Source organism: Mesoplodon bidens (genome assembly GCF_964165515.1).
Source record: "Mesoplodon bidens genome assembly, chromosome: 11".
Classification (NCBI taxonomy): domain Eukaryota; kingdom Metazoa; phylum Chordata; class Mammalia; order Artiodactyla; family Ziphiidae; genus Mesoplodon; species Mesoplodon bidens.
This window is the reverse complement of record NC_138167.1, coordinates 39287341-39304258: the sequence shown is the minus strand read 5'-3', so window position 1 is coordinate 39304258 and position 16918 is coordinate 39287341. Positions and strand designations below refer to the sequence as shown.

Below are 16918 nucleotides of genomic sequence, written 5' to 3'. Positions count from 1 at the left end.
TAGATGCCAGGCAGGAGCTCAGCTGAGCTGCAGAGAGCTGTGCTGCCAGATGTAGAAATGGTTGACTAAAGCAACAAGTCAAAAATAAAAGGAACAGTCAAGCCTTTGATCTCTTACTGCAATAACATAATCAAAGTCTAAACCAGAGAAAGCACCAACTTCCCTGCCTCCCCTCCTTCCATTTTCCTTCAAGAATGGCACACAGGTCAATGACCAGGTGGACAGTATAGATATAGGGGATGTCCCACTGTTGAGAGAGCCCTAAACAAAACATTCCTGCAGTTGTATGAAGCTAGTGGGGGAGAAGGGAGGGCAAGGAGAAAGAGCTAGGAGTGGAGAAGTACTGAGTTCTGACTCAGAGTGAAGAAAACTGTCTTCAGGTTTCCCTTCCCCCCTTTCCTCCAATAAGGAGATTTCAGAAGAGGTGCCTGAGGCAGGCCTCTGCTAAGTACCCAGATAAAGTGGGATCCGAAAGAAGGTGTCTGGACCAAGAATGCAGATATGAATATGAGCAAGGCCAGCCAGGGGTTCCTGAGTCCTTGACTGCGACTCCCTTCAGAGACTGCAGTTTGCTGCTTATCCACCAAGTCAGGTGTGGAAAGGGAAGCTTTCCCCTGTGAGGTCTGCCAGGTAAAGCCTTTGTAATTGCCAACGATTGGGCCTGAAAAATCACGCATAGAATTTTGGCCTGGGGCTGGACTCCTCACTAGGATCCTTCAGTCAGGGAAATTCAAAGGATGCTTAGATACAGACTTGATCAAAGTGAGGAGGTGGTCTCATCTGGGTTGGGGTAGGGGGCAGTATTTTTCCTTTCAAGTACAGTTAAAAAACCAGCTAGCTGAGCTGATGTAGTAGATGTGAAGCTTCTTGCATTCAAACTTGACCATCCTCACTGCTGAGTGAAGAAAGCAGTGTTGCCACTAGAGCCTCCTGCTGTGTGGTTGGTTATTCTTGGCTGCTTCACTTCAGAGCTTCATTCTCTGAACTACCTGGCTATAGCACCATGTATAGTTTGGATGATCTCAGTACCAAAGAAAAGTATATGTCAAATCTAGAATAAGGTCTTATGTGCAGTCATCAGCAGAGATACATATGTAGAATTTTATGATTCTGAATAGCTCTTTATAGTGTCATTTGGTGAGATTTATTTACTTTACTTCTTTTACATTAAAATTCTTTGTTTATAAGTTTATGCATAAGGATACATTATATATATATGTATATATATACATATATATACACATATTGTGTTCAGGTTTTAGTATAGTACCAATACATAAGCCCATAAATATTTTAAACTAGTGATGTCACAGCAAAGATATGAATGTACCTCCATTTGCATGAAGCCATCATAAAGAAGCTGATCTCAGAGTTAAGGACAGAATAACTTTATATTGCAAATTCAGTAAACTCAGGAAATGGGTAATTTTAAAATCAGTAACTTTTTATCATGATTTAGGTTCTTGTATGAATATTAACATTATTTCATTTGGAGATATTATATATTTAAAGATAAGTAAAAATAATTTTTATAAATTTTTGTCTTTTCCCAAAGAGCACAAGTTAAAATATATTGACATAATGTCAACAGGATATTCAATTTGCTGGACTCTTGCTGGAAAAACAAACAAACAAACACATGTGATGATGTAGACTGAATTTGGATTAAAGTATCCAGTGTAATGGAAGTTTTAGTCTTGTTTTTTAATGTGCATGTTTAGGAAACTTGGTAGAAACACTCCCTCTGATCCTGTAGTGAAGTCTTTAGGTGAAAGGGACACAAATCCCTACCTGGTTTGCTATCTGAGCAGGATGGAACACTCCCCAAATTGAATGATTTTATTGAGATCACTTTGCAGTGACATCAAAGTATATTTTCCCAACATATGGGAATATACACTTAAATATTAATTTTCTTCACTTTTTAAAAAGATTTTTATTTATTTCCTCCTCTTAAAATTGAAATCGGTCTGAAATCAAATGCTACTGTAATAAGACAAGTCCTCTCATGAGGGGCCAGCAGGAGGTGTGGAGGGAAGAGGAATCTTTCAGTATCATTCTTCGTAGAGCTTCATATTATGGTGTTTATGATGTTTTATGACATTACATGGAGTCACCTCTTCCTTCTTTCCAACTTCCCAATCATGGCCCTTTGAACTATTTCAACACCAAAAGCTTCATTGTATAGCCATGATCATTACTTATACGAAAATTTGTAGCAAGAATGGGGGAAAAAAAGCAAGAGGAAAGATAAAACACAGCTCCTTTCCTAAATCTGGATCAAACCCAGGATAAGGATAATTCCTTAGAGGAACTTCGTCAGATTAAAATTTCCTGGAGAATCGGCTCTGCTAAAATATAGCATGGGTTCATGGATTTAACCCAAGTAATTGTAATTAGGTTAACTTATTTTACACATTATATCCTTTATCCCTGTTCTCCAAAAATACATAATCCAGTCACTCTCTAAGGAGTTACATAGCTTGCTAGCACAGACTTTGAAGGAAAACATTGAGCTTCTTAATTAAAACCTGAAATTGAATTCTATAATATCTTAAGTGTTTAGGTGGTCTCAAGTTTAACACAGGTAAGAGATTTCTTTGGCATACACAGACAAGTTTGTCATAAATTTTACCTGCCATACCTTGATTCCACAAAATACGCTGTTCGGTAATACTGACATGTTCTGTTCTTTGTTGCTTTTGCATTCATTTGATTAATTATGTTAAGTTCATTTCTGATTCTATCCTTGCATCATTTTAGAAAGTAGGGCAAGGAACATTTCCTTCAGTTTTCCTTCTGTCAAATAGTATCAGAATTTGAAAGCAAAGAATTAAAAGTTTAAAATGGAACTAGAAGCAAAGAAAAACAGTCCTCTGTAAACTTTAATTCCTACTAAACTGTTTCTTTCCTTTGCTAGCTCATAAAGGTGTTAAAAAAAAGGATTATGAACATATTTTGTAAATCATAAAACTCTACATACTTAAATAAAGCATTATTAACTACACGTCAAGGGCAACAATTAATAGTTTATTCTCTTGCCTTTTGCCACTCCTACTACTTCGTTTACAATTTCTAAAAATCCAGAGTATGATATTTATTCTGTAATTTAGTAAAACACCTTAATGTTTGCAAATATCATTAAGAATAATTCCAGAATATTTTTGGACAGAAATTATGCTATATGTTTAAGATAACTAAGGCTTTCTATTTTTGTTATTTCATGATGATTTTCCAAGTTCATTTAGCTTTTTCAATATAAGAAAATATGTTTTAACTCCACCACTAATTGGACTGATACTTTTATATTTCTGCCCTTTGCTATCTTGTATATATCTTTTAGACATATGTAGGTATTAATGTGCTAACATTTCCTAATTTTTTAGCCAATGCAAACTTTTATATTAGCTTCCCTTCTCTACCTTTCCACATGTTTCTTAAGGAGTTTTTGCTTCTTTCCCTCTACTCCAATTCACTAATCAAACACTTGAAACAGTTTCAATGCAAAAATTTGTTATGATTTTATAAAATAATTTTACATTTTATTTATGTTTAACTTTATGTTTCAGATGTTTTCTGTAACATCTTTAGCAATAATCTTGATAAAAAATGTTTTACTCATATGAGGCAGTTACATTTTATTCAAAAGTCTGCCTTGCCAAAGTCTTTGCATAATTTAAAACTTATGTAATTCAAAACAGATCATGACAGAAATGGCGAATATCTCTGTCTATTGGTATACAGAATAATGTCATGTAGCATCAACATAAACATAGCTTATAATCATTCCTTATTCCTCTGCTTTGCAATTATGCTAACTTTAAAGACTTTTACATTTTTGGATTCTCATTATTTCAGTCTTTGTTGATGAAGTGAGATATATTAACATATATGTTTTTCAAATTTATAAAATATAACATTCTCAAAATAATATCCAAATATGTAAAATGATAAACAAGTGAAATGAAATTATATTTGACTATAAGGACAAGGCATTCCTTTTAAAACTAAAATAATGTCTTTAATTTTCAAACCATGAGTTTAGTTTTATGTCACATAAAACTATTCCACAAATTTCTTTGCTTCCTTTACATGATGGTCATGATGGAATACCTAGTAACAGACCAGCTCTTCTGCTGCAAATAACTATAAAAGGCACAGAAATATTAGGAAACAAGTTGTGATAGGCAGAATAATGATTCCATAAAGATATCCAGACCCTAAGCCCCAGAACCTGTAAATATGTAACCTTACATGACAAGAAGGGGATGTGCAGATGTGAATAGATCAAGATGTGCGCCTTGAGTAAGAATATTATCCTTTTGGATTATCTGGTGGGCCCAATCTAATTATATGAATCCTTAAAATGTGGAGAACTTTCTAAGCTGCGTTAGAGAGATGAGACAGAAGGAGAAGGAAGAGAGATGTGATGCAAGAAAGACACAACCTATAGTTGATTCTTGGAGCGTGAAGGAGAGGAGCTATGAACCAAGAGATGCTGGCAATCTCTAGGAATGCTTGAAAAGGCAAGGTAATGGATTGTCCCCCTACACCTCTACAAAGAAACACAGGCCTGCTGATTTGTGGACGTTAGTCCAGTGAGACTCATGTCAGATTTCTGACCTGGAGAACTGTACAATAATATATTTGTACTGCTTAAGCCACTAAGTAAGTAGTAATTTGTTACAGTAGCAGCAGAATGCTAATACAGAATTTGATACCTGGGAGAAGAGTGCTGCTGTAACAAACACCTAAAAATGCAATCTGGCTTTGGAATTAGGCAGTGGGCAGAGGCTGGGAAAATGTTGTGGAACATGATAGAAAAAGCTTAGATGGCCTTGAACAGACTGTTGGTAGAAATGTGGACATTAATGACAGCTAGTGAGGACTCAAAAGAAAGTGAGGAGCATTACAGAGAAAACATATATCATTCTAGAGGAAGCCTAAATAATCATGAGATGACTGTCAGTTTCATGGACATTAAAGCATTTCTGGTGAAATCTCAGAAGGAAGTAAGGAACATGTTGTTGGAACCTGGAGGAAAGAGGATACTTGTTAGATAGTGGCAGAAAACTTAGTGGAATTGTGTCCTGCAGGATTTTTAAGCAACAAATTAATGCTAGTTAGCTGAGATTTCCAAGCAAAGTGTTAAAGGCGGGTCATGTTTTCTTTCTTGCTGCTTATAGTAAAATTCATGATGATAGAAATAAAGTGAGGGTAAAACTATTAAAATGGAACCAGGACTTGGTGATTTGGGAATTTCTCAGCCCACCCAGATGCAGAAGATGCTAAAGTTAAAAGATGTACTATCAGAAAAGAAAAAGAATACTCTTAAGAAAAAGAAAGGCTTTGTTCAACTTTTCCTTAATGATTTTGAAAACACAAAAAGTCAGAGTATTTATTCACACAAATGGCCCTTTGAAGAGATTAGTGGTATGACTCATAGGTCCTCTCAGTCATCTCAGAAGAAACCAAAAATACAGAGGGAATTATCTAGGAAAGTTCAGTGGATGAGTCCCTTATCTAATCGAGTGAATCCCCAGGATGTACATGGGAGATCCAGAAAGTTCTTGAGAATTGTATATCATCAGAAATACTACCACCTTGCACCAAAAGGAAAGAAACATTAGTGAGTGAAAAAAGTTGCCAGATTCTCCCAAATTCTACAGATAGGTAACAGGCTAATAAAGCTACTCAGCTGCAAGTGGAAAAGGAAGGACATCTTAGGGAGCAGAGACATGAACCTAGAGAGCAGAGTTTCAAGCCCAGAGAAGAGAATTTCAAGCCCAGAGAGGGTTATTCCAAATTTTGAAACCTAATGGAATTTGCCTGGTAGATTTTTAACTTAATTGTGAACATTGACTGCTTTTTCTTTAATTATCTCCCTTTTTGAACCAGCATGTCTATAACTGTTATCACCGTCCTGTCCCATCATTGTATTTGGGACAGAAAACTTATTTCTTTAGTTTCACGGTCCAACGGATGGAGAGGAATTGTGCCCCAGAATGGATCACACCCAAAGTCTCACCCATTCCTAATTTGGATGTTACAGACAATGAGAATTGGGACTTTTGAGTTCTTTAGATTTAGTTATGATTTGGAAATTTGAGTTGATGCTGTAGTGGGTGAGACTTTTGGGGACCTTGGGAGGAAGTAAATGTATTTTACACGTGAATGGACATATATATTTTTGAGGTCCAGAATAATGAGCCTGAAGATGTCCATGCCCTAATTACCAGGACCTGCGAATGTTACTGATATCTAAAACTTGGCAGTTGTAATTATAAAGATATGGATACAGGTGATTAAAGTTACCTTGAGATGGAAGATTATCCTGGATTATCAGAGTGGACCCGATCTAATTACATGAGTTCGTAAATGTGGAGAAACTTTCTCCAATGGGTCAACATGATGAGGTAGAAGAAAAAAGAAGAGAGACATGAGGTGACAAGGAGCTGACCTGCACTTGCTGGATTTGAAGAGGAAGAAAGGGAGCTGTGAGTCAAGGATTTTGTGCAGTCTCTAGAAACTGGAAAACATAAGAAATACTACAGTTTCAAGAAGAAACACAGTCATGTCATCATCTTGATTTTAGCCCAGTGATACCTGTACTGGACTTCCCATCTATAGAATTGTAAGATGATATTTGCATAGTTTGATGCATTACTACACAGTTCTTTTCAGCCATTGGACAATAGGCAATGCATGACTAATTCCTGAGAGAAGGGAAACACACAAAGTAAGGCCCGTGATCGTCCAGGTTTTCTGTTTAAAGGCAGTTTATGAAGTACATACAGTCCATGGAAGTAGAATTCAAGCAAGCATCCAAACTAAAAGCACAGGAAGAAAGATGGTTAAAAAAATAAACAAAGCCTCAGTGACCTATGGACAATATTATGTGGTCAAACATAATTAATTGAAGTTTTAGGAGAAAAGAAATTGAAAAAGAAATATATTTAAATAATTAATGGCTGAAATTTTTTCAAATTTGTGGAAAAGTTTCAATTCAAAGATCCAAAAGGCTCATTGTCCCCAAGTCTTATATTAAAAAAATGCATGGGATATTGTAGTTACATTGCTTGAAAATAAAAATAGAGATAAAAGCTTAAATACAGCCAGAGAATTAAAATAAATGTACAATATACAGAGAATCAACAATTAGCATGATCATTTATTTATTAGAAATAGAGCAAACTAGAACAAAGCAAAAGCCTTCTTTAAAGTACTGAAAGAAGAAGAAACTGTCAACCTAGAATTATCTGTACAACATAGACATAATGAAAGGAAAAGAGATATTTTCAGATAAAAACAAAAGCTGAGAGAACTTTTCACCAATAGAACTCTATAAGACATATTAAAGAAATTTAAATCAAAGGAAAATGAAGTTAAATAGAGTTACACAAAACAATGAACTGTATCACAAATTGAAAATATATCAATACATACAAAACACATTTTTCTAACTTCATTTCTTAAGTCAAAAATATAAATTGTGGCTTTTTATAAGATATGTAGAAGTACAATGTGAGACAAAACTAGCTCAAAATATGGGACCAGGGTAAGTGAAAGAATACTATTGTTAGGTTCTTCCATTACAAATGAATGCATAACTCTTAGTACACTGTTGTAAGTTAAGAATTCATATTATGAGTCCTAGACTACCACTAAATAATATAACAAACATGCATAACTAAAAACCAAGAGGAAATAAAATAGATTAAAAAAAAACAAAACCTCAGTTAATGTGAAATAAAAAGGGAAAAAACAAATCAAATCAACCAATCAAATAAATTCCAGATGGGCTAAATAGAAAACAAATAGCAATTTGTTTTCTTTAAACCTAATTATATCAATGAGGTACAATTCTTTGTGAAAAAGACCAGGTGTATAAGGATACCCTAAGGCACAAAGAATTTTTTTCTAATCACCTAACAGTCAAGAAACAAAAATAAAAGGAAAAGCAAAACCCTTTAGAGCAAAATGGTGATAAAATTTGTTCATCATATCTCTCACATCAGCCTGGAGATTGTTGTCACTTTCATGAAAATGTCATACTTATCCCTTGGGGTTTAGTCTGTGTAAAGGTAAATGTGCCTTTCTATAAGGTGGATTCCTGAAGATTAACTTCTAGGCACCAAATCCAAAACGCTGAATAAATAAACAAGAGGGACTTCCTAGAACTATGGTTTTAGCTCCTTCCTGTTATTCTGCAGCTTGTAAAATTTATTAATAGCAAGAGTTATAAATATCTGGGTATAAAACTAACTACTTGGGCTATATTATATAAATAGGCTAAACTCCACCACCAGGATGAGTTTTCAGACTCTGTAAGACCCACCTCACATAAGTTGCTAACACTGGATGTGACGGTGGTATATTAAAGTGGATAAACAAATGCAGGACATTGCATGAGGGAAAAAGCAAATACCTGCCTACAACCTCTGGGATCATCTTTTGCATTTTCCTTTGGTAGTAGGTGACATTTCTTATTGTACTGATATGAACTTTATCATAGATTTAATGCCTAATCACCATTTTTAAACACATTGAAACTAAGGAGGCCCCTGCCCATATAACATGCAGTTACTAGAACATAAAAATTAATGTTGGATGTCGCACTTTGTCTTAGAAAGTTGGCGCAAGTTATGACCAGCTTATTCATGTCTACTCCCGTATCTTCTTTTCTCAGCTCTGGGACCCTGATTCCCTATCCTTCCTAGCTTGTCATATGCTCATTTGGCCTAGTTCATTTTGGAAACCTACCTGGACTATACTTTCTGGCTTTCCTCTGTGTTTTTATCTCTACATGATGCCTCATTTTTGTTTTCTCTGGTGATCCATTTTATGAGATAGCTGCAGTCATCTTTAGCCCCATGGAACTCTTCTGTCAGGGCTGATTGGTACTTCCCACCAAAAGATGAATAATGACAACAGAACAAGAAACCTAAGGGTGAAGTGAAGTGGGAAGATAATTCCAGGATTGAAAAAGAACACAGTCCAGTAGGGATGAAGCGAGTAGATAAATAGGTAAACACAAAGAGCTGAGGAGGAGCTTGGACAAGGCTAGAGGACTGGATAGAACTTATCTCTGCGTAGTTGAGAACAAAGGTATGTCTGGGTTAGAACTAGTCATAGCTCCAAAGAGTTTCTGATTATATCAGCACCTTCCCAGAATAATTAGGACAAATAATTCGGGTAGTAAAGTACGTTGGGAGGAGGCAGGGTAGAAAATCAACTTTACCTTTAAGTTTCCCTATTTTATTATTTTGATTTCAAACACCAGAGAAAAGTCGTAGACATGGAAAAACTATCCTGGCAGGAAACTGGGAGGATAGAAATCAGTCTCCAACAGATTAATTAGCAAGAGATGTTTTTTCCCTTGTCTATGAAGAAAGAGAGAGAAAAAAAGAGCAAAGACAGACTGAGACATTTGGGAGTTCTGAGAGCTATTCGTTCTTGTAGCCTGCTGCCCAGTGATGGTACAATGGAAGTGGAAAGACCCAAGTGATGATTATAAGATATGGCAGGCCAGATGGGATTCCCATGTCCTATATTTGGCATGTAGGTAGCGATATAGTCATGTCCAAGTCCCATGGACTACATAGAAGCTTCACTAGAAACATTGGAATTGAAGGAGCATGGAGAAATAGAATAATGGACATTTTAATAGCAGCCTGTGTAAAAGGCAAACCAAGCACCAGATACCTTCAGCTGCTGAACTCCCTTCCAAGCATCTGAACAGGATTAAACTTTGGGACTGGGCAACACAATGGAAACTAAACCATGGATATCAAGTGAAGTCAAATGCCCTGTCATCCTGGCAGATTGGTACTGGGGTGGGGTAGGGGGTGTCAAGAAAGAAACGGAGTTGTTTTAATGAAAATGGGAAAACTGACTATGTTCAGCACCTTAGCTTGTGATGGACATTCCTATTATCAGCCCAAATAGTTAATGAGTGTTTTGTGTAAGGCACTGGTGCTAAGAACATTGCATGTAGTATCTCATTTAATCTTCACAACCATCTTTTCTAATGAATTGTAGAAACAATCTTTTCTATAATTACTTTAAATTGTGTAGGGCACAAGGCAATCTCTAAAAATTCTATACATACATTTCAACCTTCATGAGAAACTCAAGGCTTAGAAATGCAATTCTATCAGTCAGCCATGTTGGTTTTTCTCTTTATCCACACTAATTGTTGCGCTATACCGCCTCCTAGGCTGCGTAGAGTGAGCAAACTCTAAGAAAGGTTTCTGAACCAGCTGATGGGATCTCTCAAAAAAGAGAATTGTGGACTTCCCCGAATCCGCCTGCCAATGCAGGGGACACGGGTTCAAGCCCTGGTCCAGGAAGATCCTACATGCCACGGAGCAACTAAGCCCGTGTGCCACAACTACCGAGCCTGAGCTCTAGAGCCCACGAGCCACAACTACTGAGCCCACGTGCCACAACTACTGAAGCCCGTGTGCCTAGAGCCCGTGCTCCACAACAAGAGAAGCCACTGCAATGCGAAGCCCGCTTACTGCAACGAAGAGTAGCCCCCGCTCGCCACAGCTAGAGAAAGCCTGCGCACAGCAACAAAGACCCAATGCAGCCAAAAATAAATGAAATAAAATAATTTAAAAAAACCCCAGAGAATTGCTTGCTGAGAAGGGCTAATACGGAAGAAAGAAGCAGAATGTATGGTGTTCATTGCATTTGTTCACTTTATCTCTTCATTTCTCCATCCCAAATTGTTCCATGCATGAAGGTGAACACTTAAGACATTATTTTCCCAAATATGTTTTTTGGGACACTATTTCTACAGAATGATTATGGACATAACAAAAAGCATTCCCAGGTCGGCATAAGCTAAAGAAACAGTAAGTACAACAGACTAAAATATGTGTGTACAGGCCTGGAGGGGGAGGGGAGGTTCTTTTTTTCTGAGTTCACAAAGGCTTTATAACTGCAGGAATTCTCAGAGGTTTTCATTAATATTTCAGTGGCAATCTCCTAGAAGGGGTAGCATTCTTAAACTCATTTGAGTATGGGTTTATAAACATATTTAAAATATCTATTTATTTATGTATGTGTATGTGCATATGCATTTATATATTTACATATGTATGTATTATTTGATGGATTATTTGCCAGATACCTCAAGGCAACAGTTGAGATGGGACGTATTGTGGGAAACAATGGTCTGGTAAAAAGGATATTCCTAACCAGCTTAAAAATCTGTGTATAAGTCTTCCTGTCTCCACACCCCGGGGCCAGTTTTTGGGCATGTCTAATCTTTTACTTTGCTCCTTACCTTTGTTTCTGTGCATAAAGAGTAAGGTCTTAGATAATGGGCACTTACCTTCCAACCAGATCCCATCTTTGAGTCTTAAAAAATGATTTGAACTTTTAACAATAATGCACAAACAATCCCTCTACCAACTGATATCTGTGAATTGCTTTGAGTGGTATATTTGCATTTCTAACCTTAGGGAAGTCAATCACTCAGCAGCTCAACTTGCCCTTCTGAAAATGAGTATTTAGCTGCAATAACCTAAGAACTTCCTTTTACATATATAATTCTCATATTCTAGAATATGAGGAGTTTAGAACGATTTTAAATTATACTAGACCACCAGCTTCTTTAGTGGCTTCCAGATTTTACCAATAAATTAGCCCCCATGGTAAACTGTTCCAAATATTTGGAGAAAGCTTGCTTGTAACTCTTTGCAACTAATTAAAAATATGAAAATATGATAATGAGAACAGCTGGCATGGGGCCCAAAGCCCCACATTCAATTAACCCCCAATCCTTTTTAAGAAATAATACAGGAAGGTTTAAAAATGCCACTATTTGTGAAACATATCCTCTTTAATTATGGGTTTAGAAATGCAGACTTACTGCATCTCTCCCTACCCTCTCCACATTCAATCCTCATTCTCCAGAGAATGGCAGACATCTTGCATAAGACCTATTACTGTTGCCCCATGATATTTTCCTGAGGTCATGTTTTTCTCTTTGTGCACACATTTACGAATCTATGAAAGCATATTTCTTGAGAAGAACATCTAAAAGGGAACACAGGGATGTGGATCAATAGGACCCATAGCTTTAAAAAGAGACCAGTGGGAAACTACAGAAAATGTCAATATGAAAACCCTTATCAGCTATACACGATGCTATTTAAGGAATAGGCTTTGCCTTGGGGTTCTCTAACCCAGTTATTCATTAACTGACAGGCAATGCCTGACCTGAGGGATATTATTATTGTTTCAAACTTGGTCTTTTTCTTCTTCTCCCAAAGTCTACAACATCTCTATTTCAACGGAACCCTTCTAATAAAATCCTTTTTGTGTGACTACATTTTCTAGAAAATGATAAATTGTGGGAAAAGTGGAATTTATTTTAAATGTTGTTTGAAGGTTACAATCTTATTAGAAGTCCATGAATTTGAAAAACTTTTAACTATGCAACGTATGACAGCTCCTGTATCATACAGCCCACTGGCAACAAATGAGCTTGGGCCACTCTTTCTGTGAATATCTCTATTCAGAAAAACCACCTAAAGCAATTTTATTTACTGAACATGTCACTACTGTTCCTAAGAATGTTTGATATTCTTTTCAGTTCATACTTTATTAGTTTTTACAAAAGATCAATTGATGACTGAAAAGAACATGAACTAATGAAACGTAACATTCGACTTTATGCACATTTTTCTTTTTGTCGAAAAGTGGTGTCTTATTTCTCTTGAATACTATATATCATTTCGTGTTTAACATTTGGTTTAACTGAATACAGGTGGATGATGTTTGATAGTATTTTGAAACTGATACCTAACCTGGAGATGTTTTTTATGATCCAGTGTTTTGTACTGAGAAAAGTTCAAAGCAATATCTATAGTTGATAATACTATCATGTAGAATTCTGCTTTTCATTTAATTCCTCAGTTTTGTCCCCATTATTCCAACCTTAAGCAATGAACTTTGAGATGAATTATTAGTAAAAGAAAGTATACATGCAATCAAAGTTGTAGTGACAAATGATGTAAGTTTGTTTTATTTTTATGTGGTGAAATGAAATTCTAGGGTAAATACATTTAAATAGTATGTGCTATATTCCACAGCTGCTTAGGACATTGCTTTGTCAGGAAAGAGGTGGAAACTTTACATAACAATTAGTGCTTCCCTGTACAACACCTATTATGTATGAATAATTGCTCCTTTGCTTGTCTTTTGGGGATATGATAAAGCACTCCTTGGTAAAGCTTGAATGACATCAAGGTGAACAATTTTTGGATTCTGACTGAAAGACAAACGAGAATACTTAATACACAGAAGAGAGAAGACAAGGGATAATTTAAAAATACGTTATTATGAAAACATTTCAACTGGTTTCATAGGTCTCATCTATGGATTAGAAGAAGGAATAGTACAAGGCCATGGTTTTTCCAAGGATTACATTTCCAAATGTGAGTACTTTACAGTATACTTTGAAGCCTGAGTATTTTAGAGTTCATAATATAGGGAAGTAAATGATCCCTTATTGTGCAATTATTTGTTATTGTCATAATTTTAGCCTAGGTAGAATGGATTGTCCTCTGTGATTCATATATTAATATTAATTAAATAGTCATGTTAATATTTATTATTAACTATTTATCTCTCAAACTTTTATTAGTGAAGCAGAATTATAACGAAAACATTTTAGTATTATTAATGAGGTCTAAGTTCGTTGAATATTTACCATCCCAATTTAGCTCCTCTGCAGTGGTGAGACAATACCTTGCCTACTTGGGCAGAATAAGTGAATTAAACCTAGAGTCAAGGGAATCTGAAACAATATGAGAGATGTCATTGTGGAAAAATGGGAGCACAGGGAAGCGTTAAGTAGTGATAAGTTGTGGCCATGTAATAATTAGATGAGATGGCTTTTCGTCCTACTGCCCGTGCCTCCTGCAGCCAACAAGGCGGCTGTCCGTGTGTCCTGCGGCGCAGCCGCTTTGTACCGGCTCTTTCTTGGGGTAGGGTTAGCTTTGCCCGGGGACAGGGCATCTGGAAAGCCGCCGCTGCTAAGCTGCAGAGAAGTCCCGGATGCCAGATATCAAGGCTAAGACACACCACAGTTGTAACAACAAGGAAAAATGTTGCAGCCTTAAGACGTGAAACTTATACAGTGGATTTTACTAAAAAGCAGATTGAAGAATTCAACATAGGAAAGAGGCACTTAGCCAACATGATGGGAGAAGATCCAGAAACTTTTACCCAAGAGGATATTGATAGAGCGATTGCTTACCTTTTTCCCAGTGGTTTGTCTGATAAGCGAGCCCGACCAATAATGAAGCATCCTGAAGAGATTTTTCCAAAACAAAGAGCAATCCAGTGGGGAGAAGATGGCCGCCCATTTCATTTTCTCTTTTATACTAGCAGACAGTCATATTATTCATTAATGCACGGAGCATATGGAAAGCTACCAGATGTAGAAAACCGTCAAGACCAGGTGAGAGCCAAAGGTCTGTTTTCAGAAAAAACTAAAGCCATAAAGCCAAAGACCCGATTGGCAGCAGATGGCTGATTAAGAAGGAACTGGGGGCTTCCGTGGTGGCGCAGTGGTTGAGAGTCCGCCTGCCAATGCAGGGGACACGGGTTCATGCCCCGGTCTGGGAAGATCCCACATGCCGCGGAGCAGCTGGGCCCGTGAGCCATGGCCACTGAGCCTGCGCGTCCGGAGCCTGTGCTCTGCAACGGGAGAGGCCACAACAGTGAGAGGCCCGCATACCGCAAAAAAAAAAAAAAAAAAAAGACAAAAAAGAAGGAACTGGAAGAAACGTTAGTGGAAAAACTGTCAGGTCAAGATTACGCAGAGTTCATTCGGCTGCTGGAAAAGTTATTGGCGTTGCCGTCTGACGCGGCTGAAGAAGAATTTGTGAGCAGGCTCCTTAGGAGTGTAACCGTTCAATCGAAAAAGACGCTGATTGAGCCTTTGCAGTACGACGAGAAGGGTATGGCTTTCAGCACAGGCCAAGGTAACAGAAAGACTGCAAAGGCGGACGTGGCTGTTTATGACCATGGAAGTGGGAGGATAGAAGTAAATGGGGTCGACTACCTGCTCTACTTTCCGGTGACTCAGGACAGAGAACAGCCGACGTGCCCTTTCCACTTCCTCAACCGGCTTGGAGAACACCACATGACCTGCACGGCGTCGGGGTGGGGCGGGGCAGGCGCAGGCGCAGGCCATCCGCTTGCAGACTGCGAGAGCCTTGTGCAGCTTTGTCACCGAGGAAGAGGTCGAGTGGATGCGCCAAGCGGGACTGGTTACTGCTGATCCCCGTGTCAGAGAGCGGAAGAAGCCAGGCCAGGAGGGAGCCCCCAGGAAGTTCACCTGGAAGAAGCGCTGAGTGTTCTGGGCGGGAAAGGAGAGGGACGCTGTTCACCTGGCATGTGGCAGACGCGCAGGAGAGAGTTGCTGGCCGGGGTGAAGCGGCACCATCAGACGTTGGAGTTGTGAGACGATTTATTCTAAAATGCAATGTCGTAAAGGTTACCTTCTAAAAATAATTATTTAAAACTGTTTAGCTTTGTTCTGCTGCTTTACTTTTAAAACTTTTTCAGAAGAGAGACCTGAAAGGAGCATTCAGAAAAATCCAATCAAGAGACCGCCTTTTGCGGACGGAAAGGCCCAGCCCCACAGATCTGACCCACCAGAGCCACACTGCTAACTTAATGACGGACTTGGACTCACTCCCCCTAACTCTGTCGTTTTCCCAGATAGCAGTTGTTACAACATATTTTTCAAAACTGAGGGATGATAGTGCTTGTTGAGAAGAATGAAGTCCGTGGAGTGTCTTTGTCAGGAGCTCAGCCGAGTCTCTGTGGAAGACAACAGGCCAATCCCCTCCCCCAGCCCCTGGCAGCCACCATTCCACTCTCTGTTTCTGAGTTTGACTTTTTTTTTTTTATAAAGATGCTACGTATATGTGAAAAAATTACTTTACATATAGCTAACATTTGGAAATCCACAATTCATTTAAAGTTTCTCATTTGAAAATGCCTATAAATCTATAGATTCAACAAAAAAAAGATATTGCTATGTTTGTATATTTCTAGTCTATGACTTTTATAGGTTCCTGCCAAATCAGATTTCCAAGTGCTCCCTTAAATTGTAGTAAATACAATTTTTCTTTTCTTTTTTTTTTTTGCAAAATCTCTGTAACTTGAAAGAGTTCAGGAAAATTGGCAGAAATAAGAACTATTAGTTTTGCAATCTTAGTATGCAAATTGAAAAACCCATTCATTGTAGTGTACAGGCCTCTGCAGGCATAGTGGTCTCTGCAATTGGAGAATGAGATATTTACATTTTTAATTCGAACATGCTGGAATGCCAGAATGTCTGTGCTCATAACCTTAATGAGTAAAAGTAAATTTTGGTGTCAAATTGGTTTAAAAAATATATTTGAGAAATGAGAAAGCAGGATTTTTTTAAACTACCCTTTCATCAGTTTAATACTTTACATATTCCACAACTACTTGTTGAGAATTTTCAAAGCATTAAACACAGTCTTGGGCACTGAGGATACAGAGATCAGTAAGACTCAGAGATGCTCAGTGCAACTGAGAGGATGGCTGGTAAGCATTCAATTACAACTCACATGCAATGTGCTGTGACTTATCTTAGAGGATAAATCCTGTGGTTTATTCTGTGGCTTATTCAGGAGGGAATGTCCAGTTGGCAAGGCACAGATCCAAGGAGAAAGATTGGGAAGTCATCAGTGTCCTACGGGGCTCACTCCTACCCTGCCTCTCTCTCTACTGCTGTCTTCACAGACTTCTTCCCTTGAAATTTAACCCTGTCTTCTTTGTCCTCCCATGGTACTTTCCATCTATAGTATTACTATTTCTATTTCCCCAGATCACCTGCCTAGGGTCAAATTCAAGG

At 37.7% G+C, this 16918-nt stretch overlaps 1 pseudogene across 1 annotated transcript; it reads left to right on the top strand.

Annotated features, from left to right (window-relative positions):
• Positions 1-13904: 13904 nt before the first annotated feature.
• LOC308625719 (small ribosomal subunit protein uS9m-like) lies at positions 13905-15380 on the top strand (annotated as a pseudogene). Its single transcript has 2 exons — positions 13905-14565; positions 14798-15380. The product of its transcript is annotated as a small ribosomal subunit protein uS9m-like (transcript).
• The last annotated feature ends 1538 nt before the right edge of the window (positions 15381-16918 follow it).